Source organism: Tamandua tetradactyla, chromosome 10 (genome assembly GCF_023851605.1).
Source record: "Tamandua tetradactyla isolate mTamTet1 chromosome 10, mTamTet1.pri, whole genome shotgun sequence".
Lineage (NCBI taxonomy): Eukaryota > Metazoa > Chordata > Mammalia > Pilosa > Myrmecophagidae > Tamandua > Tamandua tetradactyla.
This window is the reverse complement of record NC_135336.1, coordinates 102,992,341-103,015,817: the sequence shown is the minus strand read 5'-3', so window position 1 is coordinate 103,015,817 and position 23,477 is coordinate 102,992,341. Positions and strand designations below refer to the sequence as shown.

Genomic DNA, 23,477 nt, shown 5'->3' with positions numbered 1-23,477 from the left:
CTGTGGTACATCTCCACATAAAGCCCACAATGAACTACACTTTGTAGCAGCATCCCATGAATGCCAAACCCTCCATGCCCTCTAGGAGTCATGCCCCAATGAAGGAGCTGAATGCAAAAATGGAGGCAGCATATAGGTGGCTTAAAACAATAGATATTAATTCTCTCACTGTTCTGGCGGCAAGGAACCCAAAATGAAGGTGTTGGCAGGGCCTCAGAAAACTGTAGGGCAGGAACCTGTCCAGACTTTTCCAGCTGCTGGTGTTTGCCAGCGGTCCTTGGCATTTCATAAGCTGGCAGCTGCACCACTTCAATATCTGTCTCTGTCACCACATGACCTTCTCGCTGGTGTCTGTCTGTCCCTGTGTCCAAATTTCCTCTTCTTATAAGGACATCAGTCATATTGGATTAGGCCCCACATTACTCTAATTTGGCCTACTCTTAACAAGAGACATCTTCAAATACCCTATTTCCTAATAGGGCTCCATCCATGGGGCTGGGAATTAGGACCTGAACCTTTTCTTTGGGGGCACAGTTCACCTTTACCATCTGCTGCCGCCCGCTTCCCATGTCTTTTCACCCCCTTCTCCTGCCCCCCAGGGAATGATCAGCAGTGTGAGCATGCTCTTCATCTTCCCACACCTGTGGGTGAAGTTGGTCATCCATCGTTCTAAGAATTTAACATCTTGTTTATAATTCTCAGGTCCTCAGCAATCAGACTTGCATTTTTTATTGAATTTACATGACCCTGGAGCTTCCATCTTCTCAAGCTACTTATGGATCTCAGAATAAATCACAAGTGTGGTTCCAAAATTCCTTCATTTTTGTATTCATCCATTCAGCCCTTCAATAACAAGCACTAGGTGTCAGCCACCGGGAATAATATCAGTAAAATCCAAGCCCTCCATGCCCTCTGGGAATCATGTGCCAGTGAAGGAGCCCAATGTAAAGATGGCAGCAGTATATGAGTTCCACCTGGACTGTGAAGCTTGGGTCCCAGCACTGCTACAGCATCTGCAGCTGAAGCCAAAGTAACCAATTTCTCCTGGTCAGCAAATTTAGTGGCAGTATCATATGCAGAGGAGACAAAGAATGGATGCCAGATGCTGTGATAGAGGTGACAGAATCCACAGATGTTAAAGGTCTCTGTATAGTCAGTCCTGTGGTTGGGATTAAAACATATTGGGAGAAAGTGAAAGCAGATACTTGTACAACAATGTTCTTAGCAATATTATTCATAATGATCAAAAGTGGAAACAACCCAAGCGTCCATGAAAGGAAGAACGGATTAACAAATGATATTAACAGATCCTGGAATATTATTTGGCCCTAAGAATGAAGTTCTGAGATACGTTGCATCATGACAAACTTGAGAACACTGCACTCAGTGAAATAAGCGAGGCACCAGAGGACAAATATTGTATCCTATAACTTAGATATCCAGAAATAGTAAATTCATGGCAACAGAAAGGCAACGTCTAACTGAAGTTTGCATAAAAGTGACCTCCAGAGTAGCTTCTCGACTCTATTTGAACTCTCTCAGCCACTGATACTTTATTAATTACACTTCTTTTCCCCCTTTTAGTGAGATGATATTGTTGATCCCACAGTGCCAGAGCAGGACTCATCCCTGGGAGTCATTTCCCACACTGCCAGGGAGACTTTCATCCCTGGATATCATGCCTGATATCTCTTTTGAGCCTTGTAAATTCAGCCATCTAATTAATTATATCATATCTCAGCTTAGTTATATCACAGGAATCTCAAACTCATTTTCCACATTTACTTTATCTGTAGAGTCCCTGTGTCAATGAATAGCACCACATCTACTCCATTGCTCAGGCCATTCACCTGGGCACACTTCCTGCCCCATCCTTGTTCCTCCCCCTTTGCATCCCATCCATCACCTATTACCAGTTTCTACCTTCAAACTCCTCTATTCTCTTCTCTCTATCTCAACTGCCACCATCCTTGTGCAAACCACCATTATATGTTTCTTGGCTCACTGTTAACTCTTGCAAAAATCTCCCTTATCTGGGCTCCCACCTCACTCTGGGTCCCCCTAATCCATCTCTACCCAGCAGCCAGAACAGAATATGTAGTGAAAGACCTGATCATATAGGTTTCAATCCAGACTTGACATGATACAACGAATGAGCGGCAGACACCTTGATTCCCCATGGACTTGGCTCTATTTCACAAATGGGGAGGGTGAACATACATCTCAGTGTGCCCTGGACAGGCCTGGATGGTGTTCCATTTGTGGGTATATTACTAATAGCTCCCCTTTTCACTCTTAAAATTGTCCCAGTTAGGACAATAAATTATGTGGTCACAAGACAAATGGATCACCAGAATTCACACTTTTCCAGAGGGAACTATAACATTTTTTAAAAACTATATGAGTTCATGAGCAAGTTGAACATGAGTTAAATCTAAATCTAAATGTAGCCAGGCAACCGAAGAAACGCCATCTTTTACCAATTTAACCAGCATGGGACATCATATTTTATGGCCAAGATGATCCTACATTCTTGAAATCCAAATATAAGCCAACTTTGCTTTGAGAAGGTCCCACTGGTGACAAAGGGATATGTGAGACAAACAACACTGAGCAAGCTTGGGTTAAAGTTAAGCCCCTTCCAATCTGCTGTGGAGTCAAAAGAGATCACACTTGAAAATCTTTTCGTAAGAGCCAATTCTAATGCAAAGTTCATGTGACACAATGTTCATGTGCATCATAGACAAATGATTCATCTGTTTGACTCTGATTCAAGGACTTTTTTTTTGGTGAAGTAAGACATTGCGTCTCAAGATGCAAAGATATGAAGCTGCTGTACCAGGAAAAGGACTACTAGAAAGATAATGCAACTGCGAAGACAATGCAAAAGTAAACATACACCTCTGGGCTCCTCCTAGGAGATTCCCATTCAGGTGCTTTTGGGTGGACCTGGATGTCTGTATTTTTCCCAAGTTTCACTCATGATACTGATGCATGGCAAAGTTTGTGAACCATTGCAATAGGGCTTAAATTCCAGACTTAGGGTGAAGAGACACATATGTCCTTCCAATTCAGCATGCTGATTACCTCTCTTCTCACTCCCTGACCTCACAGTGACAACATCATCATTTTGTCCTTCCGTTTCCTACTATCTGATCTTCTCCAACTTCCTTTGGGTCCAGCCAATGGAGAGGCCCAGAAGAAAACTGATGTAAAGGTGAAGGATGAGGCCAGCACATCTCACCTCCTAGCTCCTTCCAGACAAGGACACTGTGAACTGCCTCTGCCGGGGGTCCTATGGTCATACACCCCTTAAGGGGCTGACTCCACATGGCTCTGTTCCTCGGGATTCTGCTGACCGTCTACCCTTGTCCTTTCAGACCTAGGGATGATAATGGCTCTGCTGCTCTTAGCCCCAGGCTACTACCTGTATTCATTGCCTGTTGCTACTGCAACAAATTACTACAAACGTAGTGGCTTAAAACAAGGCAAATTTATTGTCTTACAGTTCTGGGAGACAGAAGTAAAAAATGGATCTCACTGCCCCAAAGTCCAGTTGTCACAGACAGATAGATGGAAGGGGGATGAGGAGGGAGGAGATTGGATTTTTAAATTTTATGTTGTTTTTTGGATCTCCACTACTCAGAATTGGTTAAGTTATATTCCTTAATTCATAGTACAATCTCCTCATTGGTCCATGCATGGCAAATCTATTTTCATGTACGTATGTTTAATAATGCAATAAGCTCCCTCTAATCCACCTCTCCAAACAAAAGCAGCAGTGACAATAGCCTATATCTAATCACATGGTCCCCTCTCCTCAACTTCCTGTCCTCCTGCTTCCTCACATTCAAAGTATTCAGCATCCTGACTCTGCTTCTCAGTTTATTGAATCTTTTTCTTGTTTTTGGACTTTGGTGATGTTCCAATTTTCTGCTAGTACAAGTAATTCTGTAATATATATTCATTTGCAATGTGTTCCGTCCCAACACTAATTATTTTCTTGGGCTGTATTCTTGGCTTTGTTTCCAGGCTGCTATGCAAAATACTACACATGGGTTGGCTTAACAACAGGAATTTATCATCTCATGGATTCAGAGGTGAGAAGGCTGGCTTCCTCCAAACGGGGCAGCAATCCTTGGGTTCCTTGGCTTTCCTGTCACATGGTGATGTCCTCTCCTTTCTCTTCCAGGTTCTATCAACCTCCAGCTTTCAGTTCCTCCCTGTGGCTTTTTAATTCTCCATATGACATTTTTTATAAGTCCTCAAATAATAGGATTAAGACCCATCCTGATTCAGTTGTCCACACCTTAACTAAAAATAACATCTTCAAAAACGTCTATTTACAATGAGTTTACAAGTACAGGAAAGTATTACAAACATGTCCCACACCCATCCCAGGGATGCATAACTCAATCTGCAACAATTCTCTCTCTTTCCATAGATAGACGGATGGATGGATGGATAGATGATAGATAGATAGATAGATAGATAGATAGATAGATAGATAGATAGATAGATAGATAGATAGATAGATAAACATATCTTATTTTAAAGTTTGTCAAAGGGCATAAACTTTTGAAAATCCTTGGTGGTTTTTTCTTTTTTTTTGGCAGGGGCAGGCACTGGGAATCGAACTCCCTTGGTAGGTTTTTAACAAAAGCCTACCAAGAATGTTTATACCAATGAACTCTCCCATCAGCAATATAAGAATGCTCAGTTCTAAGTACCCTTGCCAAAATTTAGTAAATAACCTTTTTAAAAAACTTTGCAAATTTGATGAATGAAAATTTTATTTTTGCTTACTTTGAATTTTATTGCTTTTTTCATATTCTTTGCAAATTTTCTGTTGGGATTTTTAACACATTTTTACTTATATGTATTTCATATATTGTGAATAAGAAGGAGCCATGGATCATATTTATAGAAAGTTTTTCCTTTTAATTGTGTGTATAATTTTGACATGCAGTATGTACTTTGAATTTTTATGTAGACAAATCTGATCATTTTCCCTCAATGCTTTTATTTACTATCTTTATTATAGATGCTAACCTACATTTTCTTCTAGATTTTATGTAGTTTCATTTTTACATTATTAGATGTCATATATTAAGCATTTTCTTTGTGCCAGGTAGTATGTCATTGTGAATGGATAACTTCTAATTGGAGACATAGAGAAATAAATAGTTCCTCCAACCCTCACAACAAGTAAGTAAAACCAGATCTCAGGTTTTAATTGCTATAGTAAATTTATGGCAGAGGGTGAGGCTTTTGTGTGTGTGTGTGTGTGTGTGTGTGTGTGTGTGTGTGTGTGTGTGTGTTTCCCCAAACAGTTAACCTGATTGTTTCAGAAAAATTTATTAAGAAATTCTTTCTTTACCGTCTGGTCTGGAATGTTACCTTTCTTATGATTCTAAGTTTTACAGGCCCAAAGACTTGGTTGTAAGCTGTGTCTTCTGTTTCATTAATTTCCCTTTTGATTTTTCTATAAAAAATAATATACTATTTAGATTATTATAGGTTGATTCAATGTTTTAATAATTGGTAGTTCAAGCTCCACTCATTACTCTTTGTGCTAATTTCAAACTGTTGTGTACCCCAGAAAAGACATGTCCTTTAATCCTGATCAATATTGTTTAGGGTAGAACCTTTGACTCTATTATTTCCATGGAGATTGACCTACTCAATTGTGGGTATGACCTTTTGATTAGATGGAGATGTGACACTTTCCCATTCAAGGTGGGGTATTGATTATTTACTGGAGTCCTTTAGAAAAGGAAACTTTTTGGAGAAAAGACAGTTGCTTCAGAGCTGACAAATACAGACAGTCAGCGTTCCTCTCTCATCAGAAAGGGCACATGGTGAACATAGCATCATCTGATAGCTTCTTCTCCTGGCTTCCTGTTTCATGAGCTCCCCGGGAGGCATTTTCCTTCTTCATCTCCAAAGGTTGCTGGCTGGTGGACTCTGCTTCTTGTGGCTATGTCATTCTGCTCTGCTTTCTCTGAATCTCTAGCTTTCTCCAAAATGTTTCCTCTTTTATAAGATTCCCATAAGCTAATCAAGACCCACCCGAATGGGTGGAGACATGTCATCACCTAATCCAGTTTAACAACCACTCGTGATTAAATCACATCTTCAGGAAGATGATCTAATTACAGTGCTTTCAAACCAGCACAGATACCTTGACTCCAGAAAGGCCAATGTGCGTTACATGGGAAGTGCTGATTTGAAAGAATGTATGTACCCTAGAAAAGCCATGTTTTAATCCTAATCCCATTTGTAAAGGCAGCCATTTCTTCTAATCCCTATTCAGTACTGTATGTTTGAATCTATAATTAGATAATCTCCCTGGACATGTGAGTCAATCTAGAGTGGTTGTTAAACTGGATTAGGTGGAGATGTGTCTCCATCCATTCGGTTGGGTCTTTATTAGTTTACTGTAATCTTATAAAAGAGAAAACATTTTGGAGAATGGGACAGATTCGGAGAGAGCAGAGAGTGCTGCAGCACCACAAGGCAGAGAGTCTACCAGCAAGTGACCTTTGGAGATGAAGAAGGAAAACACCTCCTGGGGAGCTTCATGAAAAAAAAAGCCAGGAGAGAAAACTAGCAGACGACGCCATGTTTGCCATGTGCCCTTCCAGATGAAAGAAGCCCTGACTATGTTCACCATGTGCCTTCTCACTTGAGAGAGAAACCCTGAACTTCATCGGAGCTTCTTTGAACCAAGGTATCTTTCCCTGGATGCCTTAGATTGGACATTTCTAAAGACTTGTTTCAATTGGGACATTTTCTAGGCCTTAGAACTGTAAACTAGCAACTTACTAAATTTCGCTTTTAAAAAGCCATTCCATTACTGGTGTATTGCATTTTGGCAGCTAGCAAATTAGAACAGTATCTTTCTCTGGATGCCTTAGTTTGGATATCTTTATGGCCTTAAAATAGTAAACTTGTAATGTAATAAATTCCCTTTTTAAAAGCCATTCCATGTCTGGTATATTGCATTCCAGCAGCATTTAAGAAACTAAAATACTCTTCCTTTCCCCCTACTTGGCTAGTCTTGTCTCACCCCTTTTTCTTCCACATGAATCTTTTGAGCCACTTTGTCATGTTACAGGAAAAATCCCTTTGGAATTTTGACCTCTGCAGGAAATTGGAATCTTTTCTGATTCAGAAGTACTGAGCACCTCCCCACTCATTCAAATCTTCTTTTGTGAATCTTTTTTTTTTGATTGACAAAAGGTGGCATTTTATTTTATTTTATCTTTAACTTTTTATTAATTTTTAAATTTTTTAAAGAAAATTACAAGAAAGAAACACAGCATTCTTAATACATGATCATTCCGTTCTACATATATATTCAGTAATTCACAATATCATCACATAGCTACATATTCATCATCATGATCATTCCTTAGAACATTTGTATCAATTCAGAAAAAGAAATAAAAAGACAACAGAAAAATAAAATGAAAACTGAAAAAAGATTATACATACCATTCCCCTTATCCCTCCCTTTCATTGATCACTAGCATTTCAAACTAAATTTATTTTAACATTTGTTCCCCCTATTATTTATTTTTATTCCATATGTTCTACTCATCTGCTGACAAGGTAGATAAAAGGAGCATCAGACACAAGGTTTTCACAATCACCCAGTCACATTGTGAAAGCTTTATCATTATACAGTCATCATCAAGAAACATGGCTACTGGAACACAGCTCTACATTTTCAGGCAGTTCTAGCCAGCCTCTCCATTACATCTTAGATAACAAGGTGATATCTACTCAATGCATAAGAATAACCTCCAGGATAACCTCTCAACTCTGTTTGGAATCTCTCAGCCATTGACATGTAGTCTCATTTCCTTCTTCCCAATTTTTGGTCGAGAAGGTTTTCTCAATCCCTTGATGCTGGGTCTCAGCTCATTCTAGAGTTTTTCTCAATCCCTTGATGCTGAGTCTCAACTCATTCTAGGATTTCTGTCCCACATTGCTAGGAAGGTCCACACCCCTGGGCATCATGTCCCACATAGACAGGGGGAGGGTGGTGAGTTTGCTTGTTGTGTTGGCTGGAGAGAGAGGCTGTATTGGGGATGACTCTTAGGCCTAATTTTAAGTAGGCTTGACCCATCCTTTGTGGGGTTAAGTTTCATATGAACAAACTCCAAGACTGGGTGCTCAGCATATAGCTTTGGTTGTCCACACTGCTTGTGAGAATATCAAGGATTCAACTTGGGGTGGTTGAATTTTCCCCCATTCTCACCATTCCCTGAAGGGAACTTTGCAAATACTTTTCCACTCGCTGATCAAATCACTCTGGACAAACCAGCAAAATCTCATGTCCTAACCAAGGTTCCATGTACTTATGTTGTTCAACCAACTATCTACATAAGTTATATTAGGAAATGCACTAGTCAAAATTTACATTTTGTATGAAATAAACATTTTTTGCTTTAGTCTCACACATAAATTGAAATTTTAAAATATTAATTACCATCTATTTTCAGCACCCTGCAGTAATGACATTCCTTTGTTCTTCCTCATGCAAAAACACTTTTTTAATTTGTGCATTTAGTCACTATCATTACACACTCTAGGCATTCCTAGATTATACTATCTCAATCTTTATCATCTATCTTTCTTTGTGATTTCATTTATGCCCCCAGCCTTCCTCTCTCTATCATTCTCACATTCAGCTTCATTCAGTATTTTAACATAATTGTATTACAGTTAGGTAGTATTATGCTGTCCATTTCCGAGTTTTTATATTCAGTCCTGTTGAACAATCTGTATCCCTTCAGCTCCAATTACCCAATATCTTACCCTATTTCTATCTCCTGATGGTCTCTGTTACCAACGAAATATTCCAAGTTTATTCACTAATGTCAGTTCATACCAGTGAGACTATACAGTATTTGTCCTTTTGTTTTTGGCTAATCTCACTCAGCATAATGTCCTTAAGGTCCATCCACGTTGTTACATACTTCATAACTTTATTCTGTCTTATACCTGCATAATATTCCATCGTATGTATATGCCACAGTTTGTTTAGCCACCCATCTGTTGATGGACATTTTGGCTGTTTCCATCTCTTGGTAGTTGTAAATAATGCTGCTATACACATTGGTGTGCAAATGTCCATTTGTGTCCTTGCCCTCAGGTCCTTTGAGGAGAGACAGCATATAGATTGGTCCTGTCTTTTAATCCATTCTGCCAGTCTATGTCTTTTGATTGGGAAGTTTAATCCATTAAAATTTAGTGTTATTACTGCATGGGTAGTACTTTCTTCTACCATTTTGCTTTTTGGATTTTATATGTCATATCTAATTTTCCTTCTTTTTACCTTTACTCATAGTCTTCCTTTCTACACTCTTCTCCACACCTCTCTCTTCTGTCTTTTCATATCTGTCTCTAGTGCTCCCTTTAGTATTTCTTGCAGAGCTGGTCTCTTGGTCACAAATTCTCTCAGTCATTTTTTTGTCTGAAAATGATTTAATTTCTCCCTCAATTTTGAAGAACAATTTTTCTGGATGTAGAATTCTTGGTTGGCAGTTTTTCTTTTTCAGTAATTTAAATGTACATCCCACTGTCTTCTCGCCTCCATGTTTTCTGCTGAGAGATTTATGCACAGTCTTATTGGGCTTCCCTTGTATGTGATGGATTACTTTTCTCTTGCTGCTTTCAAGATTCTCTCTTTCTCTTTGACCTCTGACATTCTGATTAGTAAATGTCTTGGAGTACATCTATTTGGATCTATTCTCTTTGCTGTATGTTGCACTTCTTGGATCTGTAATTTTAAATCTTTCATAAGAGTTGGGAAATTTTCAGTGATAATTTCCTCCATTGGTTTTTCTCCTCCTTTTCCCTTCTCTTCTTCCTCTGGGACACCCACAACACATATATTCCTGTGCTTTATACTGGCTTTCAATTCCCTGAGTCCCTGCTCATACTTTTTCATGTTTTACCCTATATTTTCTTTTTCTTGTCGGATTTCAGATGTTCTGTCCTCCAGTTCACTAATCCTATGTTCAGCCTCTCTAAATCTACCATTGTAGGTTTCCATTATCTTTTTCATCTCTTCTACCATGACTTTCATTCCCATAAGTTCTGTGATTTGTTTTTTCAGACTTTCAGTTTCTTCTTTTTGTTCATTCCTTGCCTTCTTTATATCCTCCCTCAATTCATTGATTTGGTTTTTGATGAAAATTTTCCATGTCTGTTCATATATTCTGAATTAATTGTTTCAGCTCCTGTATCTCATTTGAATTTTTGGTCTGTTCCTTTAACTGGGCCATATCTTCAATTTTCCTAGTGTGATTTGTTATTTTTTGCTGGTGTCTAGGCATTTAATTGCCTTAATTAGTTTATTCTGGAGACTGCTTTCACTTCTTTTACCTAGGGTTTTCTTTCTGGATGAATTTGTTGTCTATCTGTTCTTTGACATTCAGTTCAGCTTTATTTGGACCTCTAGGTTAGGTTTTGTTTAACAAAGGACAAATTTTCAGTTCTTGTTTTCTTGTTTCTTGCCCTGCTTGTATGGTGCCTTTTCTCCCCACCCTTAGGAGGGTCTACTTAGGTATTATAGAACCCAGCTGGATTTTCCCAGACCAAACTGGCTTCCTATCAGGAGTAAAGTGTCACCTGCATCAGTTTTCCCTGAGGGTGAGACCCAGCAGGTTGAAAGACTTTCCTGTGAAGTCTCTGGGCTCTGTTTTTCTTATCCTGCCCAGTATATGATGCTTGTCTGCCTGCAGGTCCCACCAACATAAGATGACCTTTAACTTTGGCAGACTCTCCCTGCTGGGGGTGTGGTGGAGATAGAGGAGAGATTGTAGGTTGGTTTTAATGGCTTCAAATTACCAAGCCCTGGTGTCTGAATTCCCTGAGGGAGGGATTCCACCTGAGTTGGGCTTCACCCCTCCCCTGGGGAAGGCACAGGCTCCAGACAAGCCCTCAGATGAGCTTGTTTCTGCCTATGCCTGGGGCAGTTGCAGCCTGAGAAGCCCTGCTGCTGTGTCCAAAGGCAGTTAAGCCTTTGTAGAAATACAGTCACAAAAACCTCTGTTTCCTTTTTTTTTTTCTTTTTCCATCAACCCTGTCCCCTTGGCACCGGGGGAAAAATGAGCAACCTCCACTTTGACCAGGTTCACCTGAGCTGTGGGCCTGTTTTTAGTAGTCAGAATTTGTTAATTAATTCCACAATTGGCATTTGGTTGGGCTCAGCCCCTGCTGCTGGTAAAGTCTCTTTCCTTTCCCCTCTGGGAAGCAGCCTGTGGGGGAGGGGTGCCAGCCACCACAACTTTGGGAACTCACGGTTCTGGGGGGGCTTGCAGCCTGTCCAGCTGGTCCAGACTGGGGTACGCTGTGTGTCTGGTCACTGACGTGGCTCCAGGAGCTGTTCTGTACTGTTTCTGGTTATTTAGTAGCTGTTCTGGAGGACGAACTAAAATGCACACATTGCTAAGCCGCCATCTTGGCCCCAGAGTTCCATAAATTCCCCCTTTTATGAATCTTTATATTAAATTTTATGTGTATTAATTTTATGAGTACACAGGATCTATTGGTTTGGTTTTTTTTAATTTTATAACCCTATTGAATTCTCATTATCATTCTCAATGGTGTTTTGGTTCCACCCATCAGGGACTTCCTGGGCACCAACCACAAAGTGGACACACAGCGGCAAATGACACCGACAGGTCACTACCCCCATGGAGGCGACATTCCAGTGGAACACAGTCAGTACAGACAAACCACTCTATCTGTACAAAGCAGTGATAAATATTATAGATAAAAATAAAAATAAAACAGCCGTAGTGGCCAGAAAATAGCCCTTCAAAAGACCTCCAGGTCCCAATACGAGCCTGTTGTGAATGTTATGTTATATAGCCAAAATATGAAGGAGTTTACAGATGTGGCCAAGGTCAGGATCCTGAGATGCAGAGGGTAACCCAGGTCACCTGGGTGGGCCTTCAATGCAGCCCACGTATCCTCACAAGAAGAAGGCAGGGGAGACATGACCCACATAAGGGTTAGAAGACCATGGGAAGATGGATCAGAGGGAGATTTGAAGTCACTGACTTCCAAGGCTGCAGTGATGTGGTCACAAGCCAAGGTCTGGCAGACCCCAGAAGCTGGGAGAGGTGAGGAACGAATTCTCCGCAAGAGCCTCTGGGAGGGAAGAGGGCCCTCCCAGCACCTTGATTTCAGCCTAGTGATGCTGATGTCAGAGTTCTGGCCTTCAGGCTGTGAGAAAATAGATTCCTCATGTTTTAAGTCACCCACGTGTGATGATTTGTTACAGCAACCACAGGAAACAAACACAGCAGGGTAGAGGACTAGTAAGTGGTGATGGAGGAGCTCTTTCAGATACGATAGTTAGGGAAGCCTGTGCCATTCAAACCTAGAGTCTAAGAGTGATGGGAGAGGGTAAGAGGATTGCATCTCTTTAGCAAGACCAGCCAAAGCAGGAAAGGAGGGAGGGGGTAACATCTGTCTCTCCATCCCCTCTATTTTATTCATGACAGGGAGGTGACTGCCAGGATATTACAGGGAACATGACACAAGGAACTGGAAAGTAGAAACTTGCCTTCCACTCAGCTCTGTCTCAGCTCCTCCACCTCTTGCTGCCTGGACTTCTGTAGCTATAAAATGGGTGCATCTCCCAAGAGCTTGGCACAGATCAGCATGTCCACTGGGAGAACATCTTGAATGTGCCTTCATGTTGGGTTCTTTCTAGTCCATGAATCATACCTCCTTTCCTCTATATGCTCACCCTCTGCCTGTAACCCATCCTGCAACCACCGTTCTCCTCACTCCCCACTCCAAGGCAAAATATTCCCTACAGACTTGTTTTGCTGCCTGGGGTGGGGATGGGGGGAAGCTCCTCTTTTTAGGGACACAGGTCCATCCATTAGTCTTTGAAGTGGATGACCAGCAGCTCAACTCACTCAACCTGAGGTTCTCTGGACACCCAAGTCCTCATTCTTGCTCCTTACCTGACCAGTGTTTCCTGCCTACCCTCCTCTCCAACCAGCCCTATCCTCTGCTCTCTTTCCAGCTTCCTATTCACTCATTTGGCAAATATTTACTGAACATCTCCTGAATTCAGGCCAGAATATAATATTGCATGACAACAGGCCTACATCCTTGCGAGGGAGACACACAATAGGTAATTTATCACATTAGGAGCATTTCATTACACCCAGAGATAGGTCATCTGGTGGAAAGGACCAAATTCATTGACTCAGGTCCAAGAAGGTTTCTGGAGAAAGTGTAGCTTGACTGAAGATAGGAAGATTAGATGGGCATTAAAAAAAGGTAGAAGGCAGAGCAAGTAAATGCTGATTTGCAACTTATGTACCCCAGAAAAGTCATGTTCTTCTAATTCAGTCTTGTGGGAGCAGAACTTTTGTGGGTGGGATCTCTTGATTAGATTGTTTCCTTTAAGAGGGGAACATTTTGGAGAAAGCTCAGATACAAATATTCAGAGGTGCTGAGAGAGCTGTTTGAAACCAAAAGCCCAGAGAGAATAACAGCAGATATCACTATGTAACTTTCCATAAGTATAGAGAAATGCCAGACTTGATGAGCCTTTTGTAAGTGAAGTTATCCTCTTGTTGATGCCTGAATTTGTACATTTTCATAGCCTTAGAATTGTAACTTAATAAATCCTATTTGTAAAAGCCAATCCATTTCTGGCATATTGCATTCCAGCAGCTTTAGCACACTGAAACAAGGTGCAAAGTTCCTGTAGCAGGCAGGAGCACAGTTCCCTGGAGCTGCTGAAAAGTCCTGAGTAGGGGATGGGGCACAGAAAATGAGGGGGAGAGTGGTGCAAGAAGGAACTGGAGAGATAGGTAGAGCCGTGGGAAGGAGGCTGGAGTTTAAGCACAGTTAGGATGAAAAGAGGACACTGTTCTCACTCTGAAAAGATCACACAGGTTATGGTGGGGAGACTAGATTGAAGGAAGCCCATGTGGATATGGGGAGAACAGCTATAGCAGTAGACCCACCAAAAGATGACTGTAGTTGGGATGCAGGGGATGGTAACGGAGATGCTGAGAACCTGATAGGTTCATGGGACATTTAGGAAGAAAAACCCACAGGGTTTGTTGCTTCCCTAGATTTGAAAAATGAAAGGAAAAAAGAGAAATAACAATAACCCTCTCCAACCTGCAGTCCCTCTCAGGGAGAGAATTTCTGCCACGTCTCTGCAGGACTTAAGGCCACCTCCCAGCGTAGCAATGAGTGTGGAATGTGGTCCTTCCGCATCTCTCTCACATGACAGGCCTAATAAAGCCAAGTTCAAGGAGCACAACCATGACATCCAAGGAACGATCACATTGCTAAACTCCTGCCAACCACCCACAGAGCACGAGCCCTGCTTGAAAGGCAGATCAAGGCAGGGTCCTTGCTCAGGCTTAATTATATACTGCAAGCAATAAAAATACGATTCAAAAATGATGCATCATCTAACCTCCATTCTTAGCTCCTGAAAGTCATCCAATCACTCATCAATTTATTCAGCAAATTGTTATTGAACAAGATACCACTGGGACAAAGTCATTGTCTACAGAAAAGGGGAATTGATCAGCTGGCATGGAACCCTGGCACACAGTAGCACAGGACAAGTGGCAGGCACCATGGCAGAGCAAAGAAAGTTCCATGGACCTCAGAAACTAGCCTCTATTTCAGAGGTTGCCAGATTTTGAATTTCACAGACCCTTACAATTTCATGATAACAAAAAATTAGGGGTACAGCATACAGGGTTGACAGCTTTCCATTTTGCCAAATAAGAAATTAGAAAGAAAAACCTGCCATCATTATTACTATTACTTTATAAAAGGATATATATTATATATACATATATTTTTTTTGCATGGGCAGGCTCCAGGAATCAAACCCTGGTCTCCAGCATTGCAGGTGAGAACTCTGCCACTGAGCCACTGTTGACCGCCCTATAAAAGGGTATTTTTAACAGAAAAAAAAAGGTAATCTAAAATGAAAAGACAGTGCTTTCCATTACATTTGTTCAGGGGTATGCAAACTTTGTACACACTTCTTGCCTTTCTTCTCTCCTTTGCAGACCAGTGAAAAGGTGTTCACACAGCCCAAAAGCAGTCGGGAGGTGAGCCTCGGGAAACCATTCCGAGAGCCTTGAAACTACCATATTTGGTAAAAATGATGGGTATTGCTTTTTGAGGCTTGCTATGTGTTTGCATGTCCATTCCACAAACATTTAGTGAATGTCAATTCAGGGGACCTTGGAAATGCAATACAACAGACATGTGCAAGAGGCAGCCCAAAAGAAGTTTGCTCACGGGTCCTGCTGCGTAACCACTCACACCCTCGGTGGGAGATAAATCAGAAATAAACTACCAGAGCAGACATGAGCAGATGATAGCAGGTTATTGTCACAGCAGCAGGTCCCAAACTGGCTTTGCATCCAACAGTCTTGGGAGCCTGCTAAAAACTCTGAGTCTGCCGTCCACCTGAAGATTTTGACATGGGGTTGGCCCCTGGCAGTGGGCATTTTACTCTTTATCATAGCGTGCGCTGCACATGGTTTAAAATTCAAATAGTATAAAAGCCTTACCATAAAAGTAGCTGCCCCTGGTTTGCCTCTCATCCCTGGCTCCAGTCCCCTGGGTGCAATCACTACTGACCCTTTTCATGTATAGATTTTCATAAATATATTTTTCTAGCATATGTCTCTATATTTCAAAATAACATGCTCATAGGCCTAGGTCTCCATTTGCCCATTTTGGACGTTAGCTTTTGGGGCAGACAGAATAATGCCCCTCCCCAAAGCTGTCCATATCCTAGTCCCCAGAATGTGTGAGTATGCACCCTTACATGACAAAAGGGACTGTACAGATGTGATGAAGTTGAGGACCTTGAGACGGGGAGATTATCCTGATTATTTGGGTGCACACAATATAATGCCAAGGGTTCTCATAAGAGAGAGGAAGGAGGGTCAGAGTCAGAATTTGGAAGATGCTACCCTGCTGGACTGAAGGCAGAGGAAGGGGCCACAAGCCAAGGAATATGGATGGCCTCTAGATGCTGGGAAAGGCAGACAATGAATTCTCCTTAGAGCTTCCGGCAGGCAGACATGCCTGTCAACATCTTGCTTTTAGCCCGGTGAGACTCATTTCAGATTTCTGATCTCTGGAACTTTAAGAGAATAAATCGGTGTCACTTTAAGCCACTATATTTGTGGTAATTTGCAGCAATAGGAAATCAGTATAGCTCTCCTATAGTTACCCGAACCAACACCGTGTCACCCAAGTGTCCTCTCCCTTTTCTGGCTACTTTCCAATGTAGCTTGTCTGGGTTTTCAGTTAAGCCAATATCATGACTATGTAAATATTTTTCACTGAGCCAAATAGGGAAACAAGATTGCAATTTTGTCTGGTACATTTTTGTTTGTCTTCAAGTTAATAATTACCTTATTTTTGTCCCATGCACCTATGGCTACTTTTCAAAAGCTACAATACATCTGAAAAACCCTTTCTCAATTTTATTGTCCATATGAACAACACATCAGTCTATCAGTTCTGTATTTTTCTTGGAGGAATCCTTATTGGCATTTGTGCTTTTCCATCTCCATCTGGACCAGTTGCTCCCTAGGTCTGCTGCAGAGCTGTTATGCTGAGGGTCCCTTTGCCACCACTACCACCCCTCCCCCGTGAGGCCCTTCTCTTCCCCCCTGTGTTGAGTGCCCCAGCTGGAATGCCTGGTCTTTCTCAATTTTTTCAGTGATTTTGGAAGAGCACTGCCCAGTGGTTGTCTGAGAAACGGTGCATGGGAGATACATTTTTTGAGACCTTGAACATACGAAAATGTCTATATTCTATTCTCATTTCTGATTGAGAGTTTGATAAGCCAGGAATTCAGTGCTAGAATTACATGGCCATCAGACTTTCATAGGCATGGCTCTGTTATCTTCTAGCTCCCTGGGTTGCTGTCAGGATTTCTGTCTTATTTTGCCAAGGTGCCATGACAAATATCCACACAATAGGTTGGCTTGGCAACAGGAATTTATTGGCTCACAGTTTTAGGTTAGAAGGGCAAAATCAAGATATTGGGAAGGCTGGTTTTCTCCTGGAATCAACGTGTTCTGGTGTTGGCTGCTGGAGTCCTTAGGGTTCCTTGGCTTGTATTTCTGTCTCCTATTGCATGGAGGTATGCTCTTCTTTCTGGCCTCTGTGACTTCCATACTTTCAGGTTCTGTTTATAAAGCCTTCTCACCCTGATTCAGTTGGCCCCACCTTAGCTAAAAATAATATCCTAAAGGGCATATTTGTAAATTGGTTCATACCTATATGAACGGGATTAAGATTAGGAATGCGGTTTCTTTCCTGGGGCATATAATAGAATGTACCACCAACTCTAACAACAGTCTGATCACCAGTGTACGCTATATGGACTATTTATTGTCCCTGGAAGCTTCTAAGACCTTCTGTCAGGTACACTGATATTTCAGGATTTGCCTTGGCTTGAGCCTCAGTCTTCAGATTTATAGCCCTCAGTTGTAACAATTTCCAGCATTGTCTCTTTGATAATTGTCTCCTTTTTTTTTCCTCCTCTCTCTTTTTGGGACTTCTTTTAGTTAGATGCAGGACCTCCTGTATGGATGCTCTTACCTTCCTGTCTTTTCTTTCCTATTATCAATTCCTTGGACTTTAGTTTTATTTGGGGGGAAATTTCTCTTTGATATCATCTAATCTGTCTGTATAATTTTTGTTTTCGCTTTGTCTTCTTTCCTACACCCCATCCAGGAGTTATGAATGTTCCTTTTTTCTTTAAGAGAGGACTGTTTGTTTTGTTTTGTTTGCATGGGCAGGCACTGGGACTTGAGCCCGGGTCGCCGGCATGGCAGGCGAGAATTCTGCCACTGAGTCATGAATGTTCCCACCACCCATGAATGTTCCTTTTTTTAAAAAAAAAAAGAACATCCTGCTCTTGTTTCCCAGATGCTTTACCTTAAGGGGATTTCTTTAAGGATTTTAGCTGTGAGTTTTCAAGGAAGTTTTCTTCTGTTCCATAAGTTTGTTTTCTCTGAGTCCCTTTTTTTCTGTTGATTTTGGTGCCTATCTTTCTGTTGAAGGGTGTGATGGTTAATTTCCTAGGTCAACTTGGTTAATTATGGTGCCCATTTGTTGGTCAAGCAAGCACTGGCCTGATTGTTACTGTAAAGGTATTTTGTAGAAGGATTTGCATCTACAGTCAGTCGATTGCATCTATGGCTGATTGCAGCTATGGTCCACAAAGAATTGCCTTTAGCAATGAGGATAATCTCCCCATCTAATCAGTCAGAGGTCCTAAAGCCAGAACTGAGGATTTCAGAAATAATTCCTGTTTCTTCTTCAGTCAGCCAGCTTCTCCTGGAGAATTTAATCTTAACTTCAAGGGTGTTTCCAACTGTGGTCTGCCCTATGGAATGCAGATTTGCCAATCCCCAGAGTCACATGAGTCAGTTCCTATAATATATAGTTCTTATGGTGAGCTACACGGTCAGCATGATCCAACCTCACCACCTCCTACCATTGGTCCCTTTATTTACTTTGTTTCAGCCATACTAGCTGCCTTCTTGTTTTTCACACATGCTAAGCATACTCCAGCCCCAGGGTCTTTGTACATGCTCCTCACTCCACGGATATTACCATGGCCCATGTCATCACTTACTCCAGTGTTCAGGCCAAATATCACCTACCAGGGAGGTCTCTCCACTTTTGTGAATTCACTCATGGCCCTAAAATGCTCAGCACGGTTTTTGGGCTCCAGGCTCCTTTTAACCCCGGCCCCATGACAATATGATTGCTGGTGTTCTGACTTGCAAAGTCCAGGAGGTCTCTGGGACCACTCTCACCTCTGACACCAAATGCAAATTTGAAGGTCCCTAAGAGCAACTTCAGGTTCCATAATTAACTAGAAGGACCCATAGAACTAAGAAAAGCTATTATACCCATGGTTATGGCTCATTACAATGAAAGTACACAGATTAAAATCAACAAAGTGAAAAGAAGCTTGGCACAGGGGCAGGAGTTGCCAGGAAGGGGCTTCCAGTAGTCCTTTCCTGGTGGAGTTACATGGATGGTGCCTGCTCCTCCCAGCATGATGTGTGACCAACCAGGGAGGCATGAAGAATGACCAACCAGGGAGGCTCACCCAAGCCTTGGTGGCCAGAGGTTTGATTGGGGCTCAGTAAAGTAGACTCAGTTGACTGCCCTTGTGGTTGACCTTAGTCTCCAGTCCTTCCAGAGGTTGGGTTGGTATCACAACCCCCCACCCCAATCACATGGTCAGCACAGAACATCCTATGCAACCCAAAACCCTCCCATCAGGTAGGACACTCCAAGGGCTTGGAGGTCACTTCCCAGGAGCCAGGGACAAAATTAGAACTCTCTTTGGGCCAAGTTAATCCTCTCTTGCGCATTCTTTTACTTAGAATCCAGAAAGACTCCTGGGTTAGCCCTTCTTTGACTCAAATGTACAAGCAAATCACCCGAAAATCTTGTCAAAATGCAGATTCTGTTTCAGCAGGTCTGGGGCAGGATGTCTCCCCCACATGCTGAGAAATGGAAAAGAACCTATGGAATGGGAGAAAATTGCTGCAAGCCATGTACTGGAAAAGGACTCAATATCCAGAACATATAAACAACTTTTGCAATGCAACAACAGAAAGACAAATATTTCAAGTCTTGACTGAGGTGAGTATCCACCCACCTTGCCTGGGACTCATGCCTAGAAGCAGGGCCCCCTCTTCTCCTTTCCCCTCCTGCGGGCAAGTTACACCATCAGCTGACCCCAGCCAAGAGATGGTCAGCTTTCCCAGGCCCTGTGGTCTAATAGCACAACTGATGCAGCTACTACTTTCCCCGGGTGCCTGAGGCTGTGGATGAGTCAGAGGCTGTAGATGAGAGCTTGGTGGACATGACCCAAGGACCATGCTGACTGCCTGGGCCCAGGCCCAGAGTCCTTGCTGTCAGCAACTGGATACCCCTAGAAGCCTCTTCTGGCTTCTGCAGCCTCCCACCAGCTGTCTGACCCACTTTCTGCAAGCTCCACTGCACCCCCACCAAAGTAGATATGTCTAGCAGCCATCATTTCAGGGAGGAATGAAACCCAGGGAGGAAACCCTGCATGAGACAGTTTGCTTTTATCTTTATCCAAGTAAGTCAAGGAGCCTTTCCTACTGATGCTGGTAATGACCATGGTGCCTCCCACTTGCTGAGACACTCCATCTGCCAGGCATGGTGCTGGGCATTTCACATCGGCCACTGGGCTTCATCCTCATGAGTTTCAACTTTCAAGGTGAGGACGCTGAAGTGTGAGGAGATCCACTGGCCTACAGAGCCAGGAGTGGGGTGGCAGGATTCCAGGCCAACTGTCTGATTCAAAAGGCCTTGCACTAAGCCACCCTGTGACAGCATTGCAGTCCAGAGGAGAAGAGGAGGATGAAAATAAGAAGACATAATCCCTGTCCCCTGCAATCTTAACTTCCCAGCAGGCCACTAGCACTCAGCACCAGAAAAGCGGGGAGTCCCTGAAAGAAAGGAGACACACGCTCTGAGCTCAGGAATGGGAGGGTTTAGGCTGGAGAGTGGGACAGGTGGGCATTTCTGGCTAGGGAGCAGAGGAAGCAGGAAGGAGCTGGTCACATCCAGGGGATGGTGACATGTCAGATCAGTGGAGGACACTGTCCGTTAAAAGTTACACAATACCATGGAAGGGAATTATCAGGAAAGTGAAAAGACAACTTATAGAATGGGAAAAAATTGTTGCAAACCATATGCTGAAAAACAACTCAATATCCAGAATATATAAAGAACTTTCACACTGCAACAACAAAAAGACAAACAGTCCAATTAAAAAATTAGCAAAGAACTTGAATAGACATTTTTCCAAAGAATATACACAAAAGGCCAATAAATGCATGCAAACGTTCTCACCATTATTAGCCATTAGGAAAATACAAATCAAGACCACATTGAGATACAGTTTCACACCCACAAGAATGGCTCCTTTTTTTTAACATGAAAAATAACAAGTGTTGAGAAGGATAGGGAAAAATAAATAAATAAATAAATAAATAGACATGAACTCTAGTACATTGTTGGAGGAAATGTAAATGGTGCAGCCACTGTGGAAAGCAATATGGTAGTTCCTCAAAAAGTTAAAAACAAAATTACTATATGAGTGGCAATCCCACTCTAGATATATACCCAAAGAAAGTGAAAACAGGGTCTCAATGGATACTTTATACCAATGTTTATATCACCCTTATTCACAATAGCTGAAAGGTGGGAAACAACCCAAGTGTCCATCAATAAATGAATGGATAAACAAAATGTGGCATATGCACCTAATGGAATGGTCAGTCTTTAGAAAGAAGGAAGTTTGGAGACATGCTGCAACATGGAAGAAGCTTGAAAGCATTATCCTCAGTGAAATAATGTATGATATCACTTACAAAAAAGATGATTAGAAATAGCACATTTGCACAGATAGAAAGTAGATTAGAAGTTACTGGGAGATGGGGGTGGGGTGGGGAAAGGGGAGTATCTGTAAGAAAAAAAAAAAAAAAGAAATGAAATTCTAGGTAATCATATCCCTAAGGAATTTGGAGGTTAGAAGAGGATCTCTAAAAGTTGCACACAATAATATATACTTGTTTTAACAAAGTCAAATTGAAAAAGAGGCATATAAAAAAGAAAGGGGTGGGCCGCGGTGGCTCAGCGGGCAAGGTGCTTGCCTGCTATGCCGGAGGACCTCGGTTCGATTCCCGGCCCCAGCCCATGTAACAAAAACGGAGAAACAGAATACAATAAAAACAAGAAAATGTTTAAAAATGTTTCCCTTTCTTCCTTCCTTCCTTCCTTCTATCCTTCCTTCCTTCTCTCTGTCTTTCCTTTAAAAAAAAAAAAAAAAAAAAAAAAAAAAAAAAAAAAAAAGAAAGGAAAGGATGGTTCATTCCTGCTTTTCAAATCTCAGTTCCCAGAAGGGTGCTGGGCAGGGGACTGACCTTCCAGAACTTTCTCTGTACTTCTCTCTCTATATATATATGTTGTTTTGCACATTGCTACTTCACTCAACAAAATATCTTGGGCCTCTTTATGGGCCAATGGTTTTAATCCTATTTTGTTCTTTGTGGGTCTGGCCTAAGGATTCAGGAAATATTTTCATTTTTTTCTACCCACTTTCTATTCTTCTTAAAGACCAGCCTGTTACAATTGGAGAGTGGAGGCCTGCTGTCCATAAAAAGAGGTAGCCCTGTCCTTATGATTTCAATGCCCGCTTTCTGTCCCCAGTGGCTCCTGCAAGTCCCAGTGCCCTGCCTCTGCCCTTTCTCAGAGTAATTCCTGGGAGGTCGGCGGAGGGTGGATGCCATGTTCCAAACCTGCTTTGCTGCCCGTGTATCAGCCACAAACACATTTAGATGAGCCAGAGGATTGATGTTTGATGAATTATTGACCCTTCTAGGATGGAAGAAACCTAGTCTAGTAAACTTGTTACCAAATAACTATTTGGTCTCTGCAAGGAATGGTACCATAAGGGAGCTTAGATTTGTCTTTTTTTCCTGGGAGGTTGAACCCCAACAGTTAGCGATAGTTAGATGAGCTTTGGTAAGTGGGGGTCCATGCACACTTTTCACTTCTGTCATCATCTTCCCTTCACTCATATTCTAATTGTGCAGAACTGGGATGGCCAGTGATGGAAGCTCCCTTTCACCAACTGGGATGGCCAATGATGGAAGCTGTCTTATATCAGCTGACAAAGATAACTTGTCTCCTTAATTATTTAGTGCCTCTTTCATGCTAAATGCTCACTGGTGGGACTTTGCATGTAAAGATCTTCCCACTTTGCACCCCCTCAATTTCCTTGTGTATCTACATTCTCCTACCTCAAATCTACTTCCTTCTGATCTTCAGATCAATCCCCCTTCCTCACTTCTCCAGCCAACTGGGCCATTTGCCACTGTTCATGGACCTGTACACAGCACTTCTCTTTTTACACAAGTAGATGACCAGGTAAGTTGCCCAAATCTCTGCCCATTGAAAGAAACTCACCCCCCCCCCAACTACATTTCAAGGCCATCCCTGAATGGGGCTATACTCCAGGAGCCATATTATAGCCTTGTGCTCACATACTAATCCTTTAGGATCTTGATCCACCAACCTTCATATCCATCTGGTCACTCAGTCATCAGAGGAGACAGAGGACACCCTAAGGGGACAGTCATAAACTGAGCCAAGAGAAAGTGGGGAGCTCAGTGGCCAGGGAAGGAAGGATTCACAGAGGGTGAGTGACCTGACCAGAAGAGGAGATGCAAGGCATAATAGAAGCATTTACAGAGGCAGGGAGATGGAAATAACACCACATGCGAACCCTGGATAGTGTGTTCTGTGTTTAGGAGAACAACCAGGAAGAAGTACTCCCGTGTCATGGCGAAGATTGGGGATAA

The 23,477-nt window shown here is 42.1% G+C and overlaps 1 long non-coding RNA gene across 1 annotated transcript in view; it reads right to left on the bottom strand.

Moving 5' to 3' along the window:
- Nucleotides 1–646: 646 nt before the first annotated feature.
- LOC143648725 (uncharacterized) overlaps nt 647–23,477 on the bottom strand; it is a 48,310-nt gene continuing 25,479 nt past the window's right edge. The window contains exon 3 of the long non-coding RNA XR_013158747.1: nt 647–1,159. This is a non-coding gene — a long non-coding RNA (uncharacterized LOC143648725). The remainder of the gene's footprint in view (nt 1,160–23,477) is intronic.